An 18,314-nucleotide genomic window follows, 5' to 3' on the forward strand; every position below is an offset into this window, starting at 1 on the left:
TGAGACTCTGAGAAGAAAAGAACCAGTGAGATGCTGGAGAGAGGTAAGAACTGATGCGGCAAACTTCCAGTTCATTTTAGCATTAGCAAGATTAGAATTTATCTCAAAGGCAACAGGAAAGACTTTGAAGGGTTTAAAGCAGGGTGACATGATCAGATTTATGTTTTAGAAACAGCATTCTTATGCAGTGTGGAAGATGGGCTGGAGGCGGAGAGCAGGTAGAAGGCTTTTTAATAATCTGCATGAGAGAGGATGATGGCCCGGATTAGAGTAGGGGCAGCAGGAGGTGGAGAGAGTGGAAGGATTCGTATGGCATTCAGAAAATAGAATGGGCAGGGCTCGTGTTTGTTTTTTTCTTTGGATTTGGATGTGGTAGATTGTTGTTCTGTTTGGCTCCAGATCAGCCTTTGTTCTATTGCTGTGCTGGAGAACCCCTCTGCTGGGTGGTTCTTGGTAGCAGGCAGAGCCCTTATCCCTCTGAAGAGTGCAACTTATGACCCAGCTCAACAAATGAAAGACAACTGCCTCAGATTGCCACTCGGAAGTTAATAAGTCTGAAAAGCAGGGACAGCAGAGAATCTATTCTGGGGGTAGCACCAGTAGCCACAACTTTCAGTGTTTAAGAGCAAAATAACAGAGTTCCAGGAGGATGCCAGTGTCCTATGCCAGCAGTGCTGGAGATGCCATCTGGTGCCCTGTTTTCAGCTACAATAGCTAAGCTCTCACAGGACTACTGCCTAGACTTGGATTTGGTTGAAAACCTGTGTCTTATCTTTTTTGTTCCTGCCTGTTTTACAAACCTGAATCTTCAGTCTTTCTGTGATTCTGGGAGCTACTACAATATTTTCAATGAAGTCCTTTTCCTCTTAAATTTCCAGAACTATTTGTTTCTCACATGCGTGCTCCCCGACTCTACCCTGATTGTGTTGGAGGAAGAGAGGCCATAAAAAGCTGGATGCTGTTGTCCTGAGTCAGGGAACACAAGTGGGGAGTAGTTGCATTCAACTACTCCCAAATGTGGCTGGTTAGTTTATAGACTAAGAATACCCCTGCTCCTTAATACTCTCACCAAAGAAAGCAGGGAGGGAGCTATTCTGCACAACTGAGGTTCTCTGAACTCAACCTCATTACAACCTCATTCAGAACCCAGTGGCTGTGGTCATTGCATTCATTGACCATCACAAAGACCACCATCCTGATTTCACTGACTGCTTCCATTCTCCAGAAGGGGACCCCTTTCGCAGCCTTCCTGGTGCACTCCCACCTTCATGACATACCAGACATCTCAATGATAATTTCCTTCTTTTTAAGGCTTAATAATGTCCCATCAACTGTGTATAATGAGATCACATCTGAGAAAGTGCTTTGTTGTCTGTGGGAGCTGCCTAAGAACTCCAGGTGGTTATACTTCTCTAAATACAGAATTTCAGAAGTTGTATGTGACTTGATTGTTGCCTGGACAACACTATCACTTTCCCACCTACTTACCTGGTCATTTCTAAGATGTCTTATTTTGTGTTCCTCTCTGTGTGTGTGGTCACTGCTGTGTCCACTGAAACACAGTGTATATGTTTTTTATTGTGTTAAAAGATATAAAAATGTATTTTAATAGTCACTATTTTAACCATTTTGAAGTGTATAGTTCTGTGACATTATATACATTGCCACTGTCATAGGCCATCACCATCATTCATTTCTAGAGTTTATTCATCTTCCAGAACTGAAACCCCAGGCCCACTACATAGCTTCCCATTTGTTCCTGTCTCCAGCCTCTGGCAACACCCCGTTCACCTATCTCTATGGATTGACTTCTCCAGATGCCTCCCATAAGTGAAATCATACAACATCTGTCATTTTGTGACTGACTTATTTTACCTACCATAATGTCTTTAGGTTCACTCACATGGTAGCACATGTGATAATTTCCTTCTTTTTAAGGCTGAATAATATCCCATCATCTGTGTATAGCATGTTTTATTTATGCATGTAAATAGCTCCTTGGGTTGTTTCCACCCTTTGGCTACTGTAAATAATGCTACTATGAATATAGTTGTAAAATTATAGGGTGTATATCTTATGACCTTTTCCTATTAGGCAAATTAAATAAGCTTGGATAATCAATTATCTCCTTTGTAACCATGAAGAACTGCAGAGTAGAATTTCTTAAAAGAGATCACACCTCTATTCTTTATGTTTTCAAAATAGGAGGATGGGCAAAGAACATCTAGAAATGTCCATTTCACACTGAGGTGGAAAGGCCTGTTAGAGTCTTCCTATGAGGAGATCATTCTCTAAGGGCGAATTACACATACAGCTGTCAAAACTCTCAGGTAATTTTCTGTTTTCCTGTGTTGGATAGGGACAGTGCCCTAAACCTCTCTCCTTCCCCACCTTTCTTGGGGAGGCCAGCCTAAGCTAGCCCCTTCACTGAATTTTCAGCCCCTTCACTGGATTTTCTGTCCTGGGGCTGTGGCTCTCTCAGCAGCATCAGTAACCAAGAACTCTGCCCCTCTTTAAAGGTTTCTGCACTTTGAGAGATATAAGCAAGCACAAAAAGGTCAAGTTCATTTTCCTTTCACCCTACTCTTCCTCTGACCCAGATGGATTACCACTCCAGTGTTCCCAGAGTCATGTGCAAATGGCGTAAGAACAAAATGACAAAGGACAAAGAAAGGGGAGAAAGGAAAAAAATTCCATAGCTGGAAAATAAGATTGCAGTTATTCTCTACAAAGCAGGTTAAGAAACAGGGCTGCAGCTTCACGTGGATGGGGGGCGATGGCCTTTCCTCTAGCTGTAGTTTTCTGTTAGTGGAGAAAACATCCTGTGAGATATATCAGTTATCATTCCCTCCACATAATCTTCCCATAGTACCATGGTGTGGATCTCTATCTCCATGTACAATTGAGAACAATGAACCTCATAGCACTCAGAGCTTTTGAGACTGTGCAACTTGGGCATGAACAAAGTCCTCTGTGATCTCACTGTTGCTATGGACCTTGCTCTGTCTCATGACCTCTCAGATGAGGGCACTTCCCTTATTTTCTATAGAATAGTTTTCAGAAGGGGGGCTGTGACAATCTGTGTCTTTCTGCAGGTGTCTCAGAGTCCAAGAGACCACTTTTCTGAGCCCCAGCTGACTTCATTTTCCCCCTTGGAAGGCAGTTCCAAGGGAGGGAGACCTAGCTCTCTTTTATTTTCTGTTTGCTCAGTCCTTTGTGTCCTTATTGCAAAAACCAACAAAACCTCCACCTGCCCCAATCCCTCTTCTACCCCTGCTAAGGTCTGAAATCATATGCTGAAATCCTAATCTCCAAGGTAGTGGTATGATGAGGTGGGGCCTTGGAGGTGACTAGGTCATGAGACTGGTATTTTCATGAATGGGATTAGTGTTCTTACAAAAGGAGCCCAAGAGAACTTCTTTGCCCCTTTTACCATGTGAGGACAGTTAGAAGCTACCATCTGTAAATCAGGAAGCAGGCCCACATCAGACACCAAACCTGCTGGCAACCTGATCTTGGACTTCTCAGCCTCCATTATGGTATTTTGTTATAGCAACCCAAATGGACTAAATCACCCCTAATATCCACTATTATCCATTTGTTAACCATTTTCAACAATAAAAAAGTAGATGTAAATTAAAGTTTAGGTCTTCCTAACATCAGGTAGAACTTCCCAATAAGGAGTTCAGAAAAATGGTAGAACTTCCCAATAAGAAGTTCCAGGAAAGCTATCAGGAAAGGGACATCCTGCCCCCACTTGGCCTACTTGGACTAGGTACAGTTCTGCCTGGAGGCAGGGGAGGCACCAAATGACCTCCAGAGGGACCTGACAGCCTGGGAAGCTGGGAGCCTCTGGTGCAGCCACTGCTTGGCTGCAGATGTTCCCTGTCATCAACCACTCAGTGCATCTGTTTGCCATGCAGCTTGTTTAAAGAGCAAGGCGTTTGCTAATTGAAAACTAAAAGATCCATCCGTCTCACTCACAGCCAGCGTGAAATCCACTCAGCCGTGCAAGATTGGGGTAAAAAGGGCAGCACAGAACTACATGTCCTTGTGTTGGTGCATCCCCATGGAGGTCATCTGGCTCCTGCCTCTGCCTCCTGATCAAGCAAAGATAATCTCTCCACTCTTGAGCAGTCAGAGATTGCCCATATCATAGTTTGTCTAACAAATCCTTATCTATTATCCTCAAGGCAGCTTGGAAAGACAGATATTATTAGCCCCAATTTAATGATAGGAATGCTGAGACTGAAAGAGGTTAGTGATTCAACCAAAGTCACACTACTGATAGGTAACATAGGACACCAACCTAGGTTCTCTAGGACTATTCTGTCCCATCACTGAAATTTACATAGGGGTGCTGGATTTAATTCTTCCTTAAATGGATTAAATCTTGGAATGAATGGCCCAAGGGTAAATAAGGAAAACACCGGGGTTTCAAATATGTCTATAATGTTTGCTTTAAAAGCAAGTATGACAAAAATGTTAAGATGTGATTGTTGTAATACCACCCTATCAAGCCTGCAGGGGAATAGGGGACAATTCATGATAGTAGTGCCAAAGGCATATGCAGGGGAGGGTGCATTGTGCCCACTCACAGCTTCTCCACTTCCCCCAAATGCTTCCATAGCTGGCCATATTTGAGAGAATTGCTGGCTTTTTGTATCAGGAGACAGGGACTGCTCCATTGTGGGATTTCTGTGGTATTTTGAAGGGCTCTCATTTTCTCTGGGCCTCAGCTCCCTCTGAAGTGAAGAAGGATTAGATCAATGCCAAGGTCCTTTCCAACCCTAATTTTCTATAATTGTGTGGCCAGTGGAGGAAATTTAGTCTGTTGTGGCCCAGAGTGGCTCAATTCTAGTCGTGCAGGGCTGACTCCTGCCACACACAGTCCTTTGTTTATGATGTTCCCTCTGCTTGGGTTGCTGTTCCATTACTCCTCTTTGGGACCTTGCATTGTTCCTTCCATGACCAGATCCTGGGAGATCTGGTATTTTTTTCTTTTTTTGTTTTTTAATCTTCCAAGGGGCCTCTTTTAAGCTGCAAATGTTTCTCTGGAGATCTCCTCCCTGAATTGGCAGTTGTGGGAACAGGAGCCTGGCTTTATTTCTCTTTGTGACCGCTGAATCTGACACAGAACCCAGCAGAGGGAGGACAGTCGGCAACAAATTGCTGAAAATGGAAAGAAAAGGAGAGAGGAAGAAAAGAGGGGGGCAAGAAAATTCCTCTGCAGACCAAATGACCTTGGGCAGGGCATGCAACAGAGAACCACTTCTTTTTCTCTTCCTCCTCCTGGCCACACACACCTGTTTGGAGTCAAAGGTGAACTGGAATCCCTAGGCCTTCTTTTGCATTTCCAACTCCTACCAGGCTTTTACTCTGCAAAAGTCAAGCAACAGAACTGGCTACAGAGATTTCCTGACCTGAGGTCAGAAAACCTATCCTGAATCTTTCCCGACACCTCCTCCTCTTTAAGTGACTTGCTGAACGAATGGCTCTTTCCCAACCCTTAGTCTCTGACCCCTCCAAGGGAGACAGCGTTAAAGTAGGCATGGAGACCGCTTTGCCCAAGGTAGCCTTGGGTATACAGTGCGTTACTTAGAAAGTGTAGGAGGAGCTCCGTGGGCTCCGCTCTCGGCTCCAACCCAGAGAGCTCAGTTCCCGCCTCAAAGCCAGGCTTTGCGGAATCCCGCAAGTACTCTCTGGTACCTGAAGCTCTGGTGAGCGGAACAGGCACCTACGCTTGCGGGGCTGTGGGGTGGGGCCTGTCCCAGGGGCGGGGCCCTGGGGCGCCTCGTGGCCAGGGCGGCCCCACCCCCTCCCCTCCCGCACTCCCGGGGCTCCGGCGCCACGGAGCTGTCCAGCCTCAGTGCCAGAGCTGGCCGCCTCCGCGCCTCGGCCGAGAGCAGCGATCCTGCCCACCCGCCCCGCTGCCGGCCCGTCCCACCCCGCCCCGCCCCGCCCCGCCGCGGCCGGTCCACTGCTTCTAGTGGGCTAGAGCCGACCGAGCGGCTGCCCGCAGGGGCTCTGAACGGCGCGGCGGGGCCGGGACCAAGGGGCCGCCGAGCAGAGCGGCGGCCCCGGACGGCTGCTGCGGGAGGGGCGGCCGTGCGTGGATGCGGCGGGAGCTGGAAGCCTCGAGCAGCCGGTGCAGTCTCTGCCCCCGGGCGCCCTATGGCTTGAAGGTAAGCCCATTTAGATGGAGCGACTGACGACCGGGGTCGAGGCAGGGCGAAGGGAGAGGAGAGGGAGCTCCGTGAGCTGCGCGGTCCGGACTAGAAGTTTGGCCACTCTGGCGCTGACTACCTGGAGCGGCCAGCCTAGGTCGGGTTATCCACAGTCTCCGTCCGACAGCTTGCTTGGTGTAGGTCCGGAACCCGGCGGCTGCCATCCCCTCTCCCCCTTTCTTGGTATCCTTTGCGCCGCCCGGGCGAGAATGCGTGCCCCTGGGCACTCGCGGGTGCTACCAGAGTGAGCCCCTCCGAGAGCGTCTTGGGAGGGGACTTTTTTTCCTGGCACCAGAACTCCGGCCCCAGGGCACGTAGCCAGTTTCCCACGGCCCCCAGAGGAGGAAGGATTGTTTTTGGCAACTTGGTATTGGTGCAACCTGAGACTTCAGTTTCAAAGGGCAGAAACTGAGGGAGAGGCGGGTTTCAGTTATACCACTCCTAGGTTTGCCGCTGTCCGTGGTTCTGAATTTTCATTCTTATTTGCCTTTTCTCCGTTTGAGATTCGGGTGAGAAAACTGGGATTCCAGACCCATCTCGATTTGGGAATGTGGGTGATGGTGAGGACAGTGACGAAGGATTACTGTCCAACTCTGAAAAGAACTGAGAGCCCCTTTAGGACTGTGTACGAGGTAGGAGTCAGCTTTAAACGCCAGGCAGAGCACATCCCCATCCCTGTCTGCAGCGGGCAGCCTGTGAGCGGTTTCTGTTGAGGAACAGAGGTAAGAGGGTGCCTGTGCATCCACATTACAGGCTTCTTCACCATGGACACAAGTCACAGCATTGCAGCTCCGCAGGGACAGGCTCTTTCTCTCCGCCACAGGGAAGCTGTGTGAGCAAGTCACTTTTGGCCCATATGGCACCACGCTACTTTTTGTCCTGGGGTTTCTGAGGTTGGGTGAGGCAAAAGGCACTTTGTGGATCACTCTTCAGCTTCTGCAGACCCATCTATTTCTGGATATTGACCAGGTTACAAACCTTTCAGGCTAATCCTTGCTTCTCTCCAGGGAACTAGATGCTCAGAGATTTCCCCCTCTTTCAGATGCAAATATTTGTGCTTATCCCTGATTCATTTTGCAGCATTAGGACCACTTGAAAAAGAAGCATTCTTTTCATCTTTCCCTGTGTGCTGCTGTTTAATGAGGGTAGGCAGAGACAGAGACCTTGTTGAATGGGATCAATTTCAAGAGAAGCAGCAAGCTGGTTTGCTGGGTCCCAGCCTCTGTCTTGAAGGTCCCTGCTTAGTTTTCAAAATTAACAGCACATTTGTTTCTCAGGGGTTTTGATACTATCTCCGAACTCAGACATCTGACAGGGAAGAGGTTTGGGAGGGTTAGCCCTAGAGCCAAATGAGGACCATTTTGAAATCCCAGTATTGGTTTTTAAAAGAGTGTTCTGAGCTTCTTCCACTTTCCTTGTACAACCCGAGAATGAAAGATGCCTGAAAAATGGAGAGATGCTGATCTGTTGTAGAGGTCAGTGCAGCAATTCATGGGGGAGGAGGGGGTGTTAGGAATGAACTCTCTGTATCTGAATCATCATGGGAGAATCTGATTTAAAAAGCGTATCTTTGCTTCTTTCTCAAAGAAATGCTGAACAAGAACCTCTATTAAAGGTCCTGGAGTTTATATTTAAGCAATATATCTGGATAATTCCTATGTACATTGGGAAATCACTCCTCATGAAAGTTCAGACTCCTTACAAGGAGATTGTGGACATTTTTAAATTAAGACCTCTAATTTATCTCATTGTCTTCTGAAATTATACATGTTAATTTTTCAAGCATGTGACTGTTGGTGGAAGTATATCATCCACCAACAAACAAAACAAAAAAATCTCTTTGCTGCAACAAAGGGTATGACAATTTCCTCTCTCACAGGATCCTGCCAGACTTTTCTTCCTACAAAAACTGATTTTGGGCCTCTTTAGGGATCCCCAATATGGCATCAAGTGGGCTTTCATAAATACTAACTCCCCCTCTCCGGGGGCCAACTCCATGTGTTGGCCCTGCTTTCCTTCCCTCCTGGGTGAGTTATGGTCTTTCACTATGCATGCACTGTGCTCTGCTAACACAAGTGCTCCTGAAATGCCAAGGAGTGATTATTTCAACGAAGTAGCTCTTCATGCTCCCCAAGGCTGGTAGCCGCTGATGCCCTCCTAGCAGTGACATATTGACTGTATTGATTTGATTTTTGTGTTCCATATACTAAGAGGCATGTAGGGGTGAATCAGCTGGTGATGATGTTTATGAGCTAGTCAGTCTTCTATCTTCACCTGGAAAGTTGGATTATTTTTGTCCAAAATATGCAATTGTAATCTTGAGAACAATGTAGAAGAACCTGAAAATGAAAGAAATCCTCTGTTTCTCCTCTTTTACCAAGGAAAGTAGAGAAATTCAGGGTCTCATCAGAAATAGGACTTCAGATACTCCTGAGATTGACCTGCAGAAGCCAGACTTGTCTGATGTCACCATTCTCTGGGTAAACAAGTACCCACAAACCACATGTGGTGGGCGTGATGTGGTGGGCTTATGAGAACTCCTTGAGCCAAGTCTGCCTTTCCAGTAGCTCATTCTTTCTGTCCTGTCACCCTCTGGTTTTCCTTCCTTTTGTAGCTTAATGTCTATGAATTTCCAGCTGTGAAGGTGTTTCAGTACCTAGGATGGGAGTGAAGAATCAAAGTTGAGATTTTATAATGCCAGGACCCCATACCATATTTGCAGTATCTCCCAGAATCAGCAGGTCTCAGTAACCTAAGATATGAAGTCTTGAAAAGAACTCAGAATGGTGGTTCTATTATTTGCATTTTCTCTAAGACATTGTTTAGAAGGCTTTAGATCCTTAGATTATTTGGGCTCCCCAGAGATCCGTCCTGGATGCCCCTGCTACAAGCAGGGCAGCTGCCCAGAAATACTTAGTCTCTCTCTTGCTATTGAAGTTCTCTCAAAATAGAGTGGTGCCAAGTTTCTAGTTCCTGGGTTCTAGGATTGGACTCAGCAACCAAAGCTTCTCCATCCTTCCAGGCACTTTGCTTAGCAGGGGAACATCCTGTATATAGGAAATGCTTGAAAACCACAGGCAATAGAAAGGGCACAGCTTGGCTCAGCTTCTCAGCAGGTAGCCTCTTCTATATGGCCTTTTACTTAGTTGAACTCCAGCACCATTTTCCCTCCTCCCACCCACAGGAAGTCATTTGTGGTAGTGGGAGGACATCAGGTTGACTTTGGGCTTATGTATCCTTCAGCTCTTCATGATACATAATGGAGCCACAAAGCATGTACCAATTGCTTATTTACCAATTCTGGGTGGTGGGCTGATATTATCTCTATCCTTTTTAGTTCATTTAATACTGTTAGAATCCCAATGTTAATATACCCCTGTCTCTCACCTGTCCCCATTACCAATGAAATTCTTATTTTTTTTAAACAATAGAATCATATTATCTAAATGCATAGGCTTGGAAAATAGTTTGCTTATAGTATCAGTAGATGGGCTAGAGGAGAATTGCAACTATAAGACTCAACCACTTGGGTTGCTTCTGTTTGGTCCACAGAAAGTAGAGAAACTTGTCCTCTGGACTACATATTTTCTGTCTTTCATCTTCTCCCTTTCACCTCAATCTGATAAATGGGTTAAACCAACACTCTCAGGAGCCAGGATGCCCCTGGGAGAGTGCACTCTCTTCTCTCCCTAGGAGACATGGGAATGTTTCTCTGCAGAGGAGTCAAGGGCCCTGCTGGCTCCAGTACACAGAGAAGAGCAGAGATGACTCACTGGGGCCTGGGGACTCCCTCCTCCCCTGGTTAGAGAGGCTGTGCTGCTATATTGCTGGAATTCAGATACCTAGAGGCTGCTGGGGACAATTGGAAGAGTATGGGGCAGTACATAAAGGTGGGAGTGAAGAAGTGCTCACAGGGGCTGCCAACATAGGCTGATGTTAAATATGCACTGAATACAACCACCAACTTAATGCACATTGGGTAATTTTTGTTATAATCTGCTAGTAACTGCAAAATTTTTTACTTTTCCCGGGAGGAGATGTGGGAAGTCTTTGCTGTCTGCAGGAACAGGAAAGGAGGAAGGGAGGACCCCTGACTTTCCCTGGAGCCCTCTGAGTGATGTCAGCCTGCTCCCAGACAGAGGATGAAAAGTGAAGTCAGGCTGACTCAGCTCCAAGAGGCCCCATCAACAGGCCCCTGGGCAATCCTGCCTTCCAGGGAGCTGCCGCTCAGCACAGTATTGCAGCTGCAGTCCCAAGGACTCTCCCCTACAGATATCTGGGAGACAAAGTGAGTCCTGGGGCTTGTCTGTTTGTCATTGGGCCCCTTCAGAATGTGCCTGCCCTTCTCGTTTCCACCCCTGCCTGTTGTTATTGTTTGGGTTCTGAGTGGCCCAGCAGGGGAAAGGCATTAGAAATGAAATTATTTTTGTTGCACGCTGTATAATTGCCTCTGTTCCTTCCTGTTACCCCAGGCAGCAACATCACTAGCAATTCCCCGGGAACCCTTGGTCTGGGAAAGTGGCTTACTCACAGGTTTCCTTAGAACGGCTGTTTTTGAAAAGTTGTCCTGCTCACTGGTCCTTGCATTGCTGGCCTCATCATTATAACATCCAACATTTATCATGCACTTGCTGTGTGCAGGACACTCTGTTCAGTATTTGACATGGGTTTTTTATTTCAATTCCTAATCCTACAACAACTCTATGAAATATGCATTCTTAGTATCCCCATTTTGCAGAGGAAGAAGCATGGGCTTAGAGAGAGGTCAGTGGCTTGCATGAAGTTACATGGCTAATGTGTGGGGTGGAGAGTCAAAGCCAGAGTGTCTAATGCTTAAATAATAGCTGTTTATGACTTATGTAAGTGGAATAAATAATAAGAAAGGGAGAAGAACAGAGAGAAGAATTTATTTTCTTTAATAAACTGAAGTGACAGTGAATTTTGCAGATAATACCAGGAAAGTGAGGAGGGGAGATAGCAGAGGGAGAAGATGGATAAAATAACTCTTTGGGATTCTTAAATTTGGGGACCAGTTAAGAATTCTTATTTTATACCTGGATTGGGGCTCCTTTGGTTGGAATGCAATGATTATGCACCTCAGCAAGCAGTAGGTGTAGAGGGAAGGGAGGCAGGTCACTTAAGTCTTCCAACTGCATGGTGGGAGCACCTTCTGTCTCATGTCTCTTTGAGGGCGCTAAACTGTCCGAAGGATGAAAACCAGACTTCTGCCAACCTTTAGCCTTTTTGTTGCTTTCTTATGATCATGGTTTAATATTCATTAGTCTCTAATACTAAGCTTCTTGATTAAACAGAGAGGTGCAGATGGGATGGACTGAGATCCTGTGCAGATGCAGGAGTGACTCATGAGAGTTGTCTTTAAGGACCAGCTGATCAGCACTTTTCTGGTGGGCAGACAGGAAAGGCCTGGGTGTCCCTGCCCATGTATTAGTTTCTTCAGGTACATCATAAGTGAACTATATGCTGCCTAATAAATCAGAATTCCTAAGGTTCAACGGCACCAAAGTCTCCATTAAGATAATATATAATAATGTTCATCTTGTGATCAGCTAGCAGGCTTCCACCTGTTGTTGAACTTCATTTTGAGTTTCATGAACGATATGTACCAATATTTGTTTTCTTACTTAAGCCCTATAAAAACACCTTGGTATGATTAGTGTGGTATTTAGGCCTGTAGACTCCCAGAATTTGAATCCTGACTCTTAATATTTACTTGCAAGTTGATTACCTCTATCACCTTGGGCTTCTCATCTACAATTGGATGTCAATACTAACCTCATTTGGTTGTTGTGATTATTTCAGATAACAGATACAAGCCATTTGAAAAAGTAAGTCCCTGGAAAAAGTAATTGACCTACAGATGTTAACTCTAATGGTTGTTATTGTTAATTAAGGAGCTTAAGGAGGAACATTTTCAGCTATTGCCCTTTTGCACTAATTCATGTCTGGAAATTATGTTCCTCTACTTTCACATGCCATGTAATGTGAGGCACTCTGGCAAAGTCTACTTTTTATTAAAAACAAACAAACAAAAAAATAAGGTGATAAACCAGTGCATAGGGACAAGACTTTCTCATCTTCCCAGATTGAGAGGATTGAAGCACTTCACACTGAACATATCACTAAAGCTGGCAGAAACATGTGCTGTCTATCTTCTGGGGACATTAGTGGAAAAGGCAAATGCCATCTTTGTATTTACATGACGTATGATCTTGCCTGAGAAAGGAGGATAGAACACAATAGCTTTTGACTCTGGTACTCTCCAATCCAGAATGCTACTCCTTCTTTTGGGCTTTTCCTTTGTCTAAGAATCTTTCCTTGGGATGGGTTCTTATAAAAGATGCATCTGCTTCTGGGCAGTTACAAATGCCTGCTGCTTGGTGATGCTAAGACATTTCAGAGGGCATGACAAATATTCTGTTCCTAGGTCATCTTTCTCAGATCTTTCCATTTTTTAAGATTCTGAGCTCCCTCAGCTCTTTCATTCATTTATGGCGGAGTCAAAAAGAAAAGTGTATTGACAAGCAGAAACTAGCATCCAGAATCCCAAGAAGAGTATGTAAAGGTCTCCAAAGTGGTCCATGTCTGTATACATGTTTGTATATCTTTCCTTGAGGACTGTGTATAACTGAAGGTCTTGGATCACTCTGGATAACTAATGGCACAAAGTCTTCTCTGGGGAGCTGGAGGGAAGGGTTGGGAGGTGGTCATTTTTCTCAATAGATACACGATGCCCTAAGAATATCCTGGATGCTTCCTTAGTTACATTCTGTGGTAGTTAGCCAAGATGGCTCCCACAGTCCCACCTCCTGGTGTTCATGATCTTGTGTAATCACCTCCTATGTTAAATAGGGCACACCTGTGGACCAGTAAGATAATGCCTAAATGAGAGCATGCCACTTCTGAGGGTGTGTCTTTAAAAGGTATCATAATGTTCGTCTTGTTCTCTCTTGGATCACGCTTTCTGGGGAGCATCAGCTGCCATGTCATGAGAACATTCCAGCAGCCCTAAAAGGTCTGCATGGTGAAGATCTGAAACCTCTAGCCAACAGCTGTGGGAGCAAACTGTCTTGAAAGGAGGGCTTTCCTCCTTAGATGTGCCATCAAGAGATGATAGCCAAGGTCTTAACTGAAACATTTTAAGCAAGCCTGGACCAGAACTTCCCAAATAAGTTCCTAACCCACAGAAGCTATTGACAAAACATTTTCAGTTGCTAAATTTTGGGGTAATTTATTATGCAACAATAGATAACCAATGCACATGCATGGAGAAATTATTCTCCTGATGTCATACCAACTTGTATTCTGAAATGGCATGGAGTCTCTTCACTATCAACTGTATAAAAATTAATTGCTATTTCTGAACTAAAACTGCTTCTGGTGAGCCTCCAGGGTGCCTTCTGCTTATGTTATTCTGAGACTTGAGGGTACTCATGTCTTACTCACCATGGCCTTGAGCCCTCTTAGCTGTCATCTTTCCAGATCAGCAGCTGGGAGTTCTACCTTCTCTTCCTGTGCTCACTCTTCCCTGACTGTCTTTTGCAGCAGAAGCCATTCAACGTGTGTTTTGTTTCTTATTCTTTCATTGAACAAATAATATCAAGCATCTGCTCTGTGCTAGGTACTCATCTTGATTGCAAACATGTCGGTGACCAAAACAAAGATCTCTGCCTTCCTGGAACTTGTATTCTAGTGGAAAGAGAGAAATGGTAAGTGATATATATATATATATATAATATAAAGTACTGCATATGTTAGAGGGTAGTAAGTACTCAGAAAAAGATAAAATAGGTTAGGATCTAGAATGCTGAGAGGTGGAACCAGAGGGAACCCACATTATTAAATAGGGTGGCTAAGATGGACCTCATGGAGGAAAGGATATTTAAGAAAAGACCTACATCAAATGGGGAAGTGAGCCATGCAGACATAAAGGAAAGGCAGGGGATTGTCTAGTCTATGTGCACTTTTAAACATTTTAAATAATTGTCTTACTCCTTATGCAACAATAGTTCTAACACTCTGCATTTGAAACTCACTTTTAATTTTCTAAACCCATAAAGCAAAAATAAATAAAATATAAAGCACACATATTCCTATTAATCTTTACAACAACCATGGAGTATCCATAGCTGTTATAACTTTCACTTTGCAGATGTGGCCACTGATCTTGGAGAGGTTAAGTGAAACTTGCTTGGAGTCAGAGCTAGCAAGTTCCAGAGCCGTGGCCTATGACATCTTTTGCACTCCCTTCTTATATTACCATCTTAATGCTAACCTTCCAGTTCTTCATTTCTTGTTTTCCCCACTAGACTCTGAGGTTCTTGAATTAGAGAATCTGCCTCATGCTTAAGAACCTGTTATAACCTAAAATGATGCTAAGTATTTGGTAGTCACTTAAATTGTTGAGTGAGTGAGTGGGTGAGTGATGGGTTGGTGAGTGACAGCTTACTTCCCCACAGCCTCACTCTCTCTCTACTCACTTGAAGCCCAACAAGTATCTGGCTGTGTCTAAGGCGTCCCTCAGGTCTATTGGGTCAGCAAGATGCTTCATACCTCTCTCATCCCCTTCAGCTACCTGGCTGTCTTCATGAATAGTGTAGGTTGGCTGGAAACTTCTCAGTTTCTGTAGGACATGAAAGTGGAGGATATTGAATAGTCGGAGCTTCCTCCAATCAGACACACGTGTAAAGATAAAGATAAGGGGTTAGCTGTCAGGGAAACAGAAGGAGATGTTTTGATTTAGGTTATTCTGGAGACCTGAAGATGCACAGGATAGTATAGTTGCTGGGGTTTATCTTAAGTGCTCTGGGTGGTTTCTACATTTTGAAGCTGGGACCTAAAGAGTTTGGGAAGCTGGGTTGATCCTCAGTTTAAAAGTTACAATAAGTGTCATTCTACCCAAGACCCTCCAAAAGAAGTAACAGTTTGAACCTATATTTTCCAAGAGCACTTTCAAAAAGTGGGATGTGTACCATCTGCCCATCTGAGTTATTCCATTGAACAATTGATTCAGAGGATGAACTTGAAAGCTGGAGTGATGGAGGCTCCAATCTTTGTTCTGCCACTAACAAGTTGTATGACCTCAATCAAGTTACTATAATTTTTTTCGAGATGCAGGGCTTTTGTTTTCCTCTATAAAAGAGGAATGACCATGATATGTACTTGATAGGGTTTTAGGTGCAGTAAATGATTTGTGTGGAGTGTTTGGTTCAGGACCTGGCATGTGGCAAGCTGTCCGTAAACATTCTCTTTTATTATTCTTGTCATAATTATCAGGGGGCTTTCCAATCTGTGCTCCAAATTTTATCTTCTCTCTTACTGAAGGAAGAGAGACATTATTGCAGATGGGACAACTGTAAAAGGTAGTATTTGACTCATAGAATGTTATCCTTGCAAGTTCTCAGTGACAGTAAAGGAAAAGATCTCAATTCTGCCCCTGGGCCTTTCCTCCAAACCCTGCTGTCCACATCCTCCAGATAGGGCATGGAGTATCCAAGGAACTCAGTGGATTTTGGGGTGGAGATGGCCTAAGGTGAGGCCAGAGACATCATAGAACCTTGAAGTCTTATGAGGAACACTGGTCTCCATCCTGAGGAATTGAGAGGCTATTTTGAATGGTTGTTTTTTGGTAGAATAATTTTATTGACTTGATCTGCATTTTTTGAAAAATTTGCAGAAGCTGAGGGAACTGATTATAGAGGAAGCAAGACTAGAAGAAGAATAACTAGGAGAGTTTACAGTTGTCCAAGAGAGTGATGCTGGGTTGATGAAGGTCAGGCAGTGGAGCTAGGAAGCCATGAAAGATCTGAAAAGATGTTAAAATTTATCAGGACTTGGTGGTTGATGGGCTGTGGAGAATGAGGGGGAAGACAGAAGCCAAGGATGATTTTAGGACAATGAAACAAGGGAATTAAGGTCATTGATTAAAGTATCTGAATATTGGGCTGAAAATGTGAACCAGGTAGAAAGAAAAGTAAAAAAAATAGGCAGTGGACATTAGCAAGAAGAAAAAGAATCCGTGGACCGATGGTATTGGTGCGGTCAGAGAACTGGTATATCTGACGTAATTAAGTGATTGAGCTGAATGCAGAGGCAATTATGGTCACAGAGTGGGATAATAGAATGGGTGGTGACAGAGCCCAGATGCCATCTTGGGGATCGGAGATTGAAGTGGAGCGTGTACTTTGAGTTAAGGAGGCCAAAGAGCTGAGAAGCCATAGTGTTCCAAATAGATTCCATCCCAATCAGTGGTAGGACTTGGGCTGGAGTGGAATTCAGTGAGTTAGGTGCCAAATGCTTCAGTGAAATGGGAACGTGACCAGGCATCTAAGGATGACAGTGACAAAGAAAGATGAAGGGGCCATGGGTGGGTGGCACCCCCCCTCCCCCCCCCACAAAAAAACAACAGATTATTTATGAGTGGGCAGAGGAGATAGTAAGGAGGCCCAGAGCTGGGGTGAGCAGTCTCCTGGGGGCACCCCTGTTGAGGGCAGGAAGACAGGGACTGCTGCTGTGCTGTGGTTCACACCTCCCCTCCGTATCTTGTCATATTGTGTTCCTCTTCTGCTCCCTCACTAGATCACTCTCCTCTCTGTATGCACAGAGGGTGGGAGCGAAGGAGGAGAAGAAAGGAGAAAATTGGGTGGTGAGTGGGTGTCAAGATGTGGATAAGAGAGATGAAAAGGGTGGAGGTTAGAGGGAAGGAAAGAAAATGGATCTGTTGACATTTGCTGTTCCTCTGCACCCAATGTGCTATAGCTAATCTTTTATATGCTGTTTTCTTTACCTGGATGCTCTCACCCTTCACCTTAAAAGCAAACTCCTTCTCAATCTTTAAAACTGGGCAGAGGCATCACCTCTTCCAGGAACCCTTCCCTGGTTTTCCTTTCTAGTATCCCACCTGCCTGGGGTGAGGTCTCTACCTCTATATTTCTGTAGCACTCCCTGTAGGAATGGGTGCAATTGCATTGTAATTGCCTATTTACTGGTCTGTTTTCCCTGCTGGATGATAAATTCCTTGAAGGTAAGAATGGAGTTTTTATTTCTCTAGGCCTAGGTACTAGTCCACTAGGTACTGCCCATGGTGGGACTGTGGTCACCCATCTCCCAACACATACATTCAAAAATCAGACAGCAGCACACACTATTGTCTTCTGTTCATTCTTGAAATCCTTCACATCATTAAGGCAGACTAGGAAATTTCTCCAGCTAGTGATTTAAACTGGAGAGATTCCAGAATATCAAAGCTTTAAAGAGTCTTAGAAACCAAAACTAACTCTGAATGTGTGAAAGAGAAAACTACTCAGAGGGGGAAGTGATGTGTCAGAGTCTCATGGTGGCTTAGCATTAGAGCAGACCTTGACCCTGGGTGAGTCAGCCTCCTGGCTTTCTTCCCACCATACCAAATCGGCCCTGCCCTGAGCCCAGTAACCAGAAATAGTGTTCCCCACACTGCCTGGCATCAGGTAACTTCATCCAATTTTTCCCAATTTAACCAGTTTTAAAATACATCTTCTTGTTTTTTCTTCTTGTTTATGGATCCAAAATTACTGATTTGGTGCCCCTTAATATTCAGCTCTACTCTTTTGCCAGGGAAACACAGAGAAGTGAAGTGTAAAGTAGGGCCAGGTTAGCACTTCTATATTTTGAGACGTCCATGTCTTTGAGTGATAGAACTGGAGAGCCACCAATGTTCCCATTTTATTCCAAGGAAGCAGACGTGAGCAAATTGGTGCTCAGTGGATCAAATGATAAACAGAAGTTCTTTGGATGCGGTGTTGTTGTCATTTATAATATCATTCATAAGGTACACTGATTACTCCCATGTCAGTTAGATCTTACGGACAAAAAAGTGGGACAGAAGAAGGAGTAGTTCCTGTACCCTGAGCCTAGGACATGCTTTAAAGGTCATAGGATGTCAATACATGCTTATTGAATGCATGAATTGATGAATGCTTCCTTCTTGCAGAGCAAGCTGAGATTTGCTCAAAAGCATATGGAGCATGATGGCTACAAATCTCTGTGGTTTCTCTGAGCCCAGGGCATCTTAAGAAGATCTTCTGGAGGAGA

At 44.7% G+C, this 18,314-nt stretch overlaps 1 protein-coding gene across 3 annotated transcripts in view; it reads left to right on the forward strand.

Moving 5' to 3' along the window:
* Window positions 1–5,706: 5,706 nt before the first annotated feature.
* The window catches only part of Drd2 (dopamine receptor D2), a 60,979-nt gene continuing 48,371 nt past the window's right edge, over window positions 5,707–18,314 (forward strand). For 2 of the 3 annotated variants that reach the window (XM_015490050.2, XM_048795714.1), the window contains exon 1: window positions 5,708–6,185. The gene's annotated coding sequence lies outside the window, so the exon portion shown is untranslated. Of the gene's footprint in view, window positions 6,186–13,866; window positions 13,955–18,314 lie in introns of all 3 variants that reach the window. The other variant, XM_048795713.1, reaches the window with a different exon arrangement.

The sequence above is a fragment of the Marmota marmota genome, unplaced genomic scaffold (genome assembly GCF_001458135.2).
Source record: "Marmota marmota marmota unplaced genomic scaffold, marMar, whole genome shotgun sequence".
NCBI classification, from domain to species: Eukaryota; Metazoa; Chordata; class Mammalia; order Rodentia; family Sciuridae; genus Marmota; species Marmota marmota.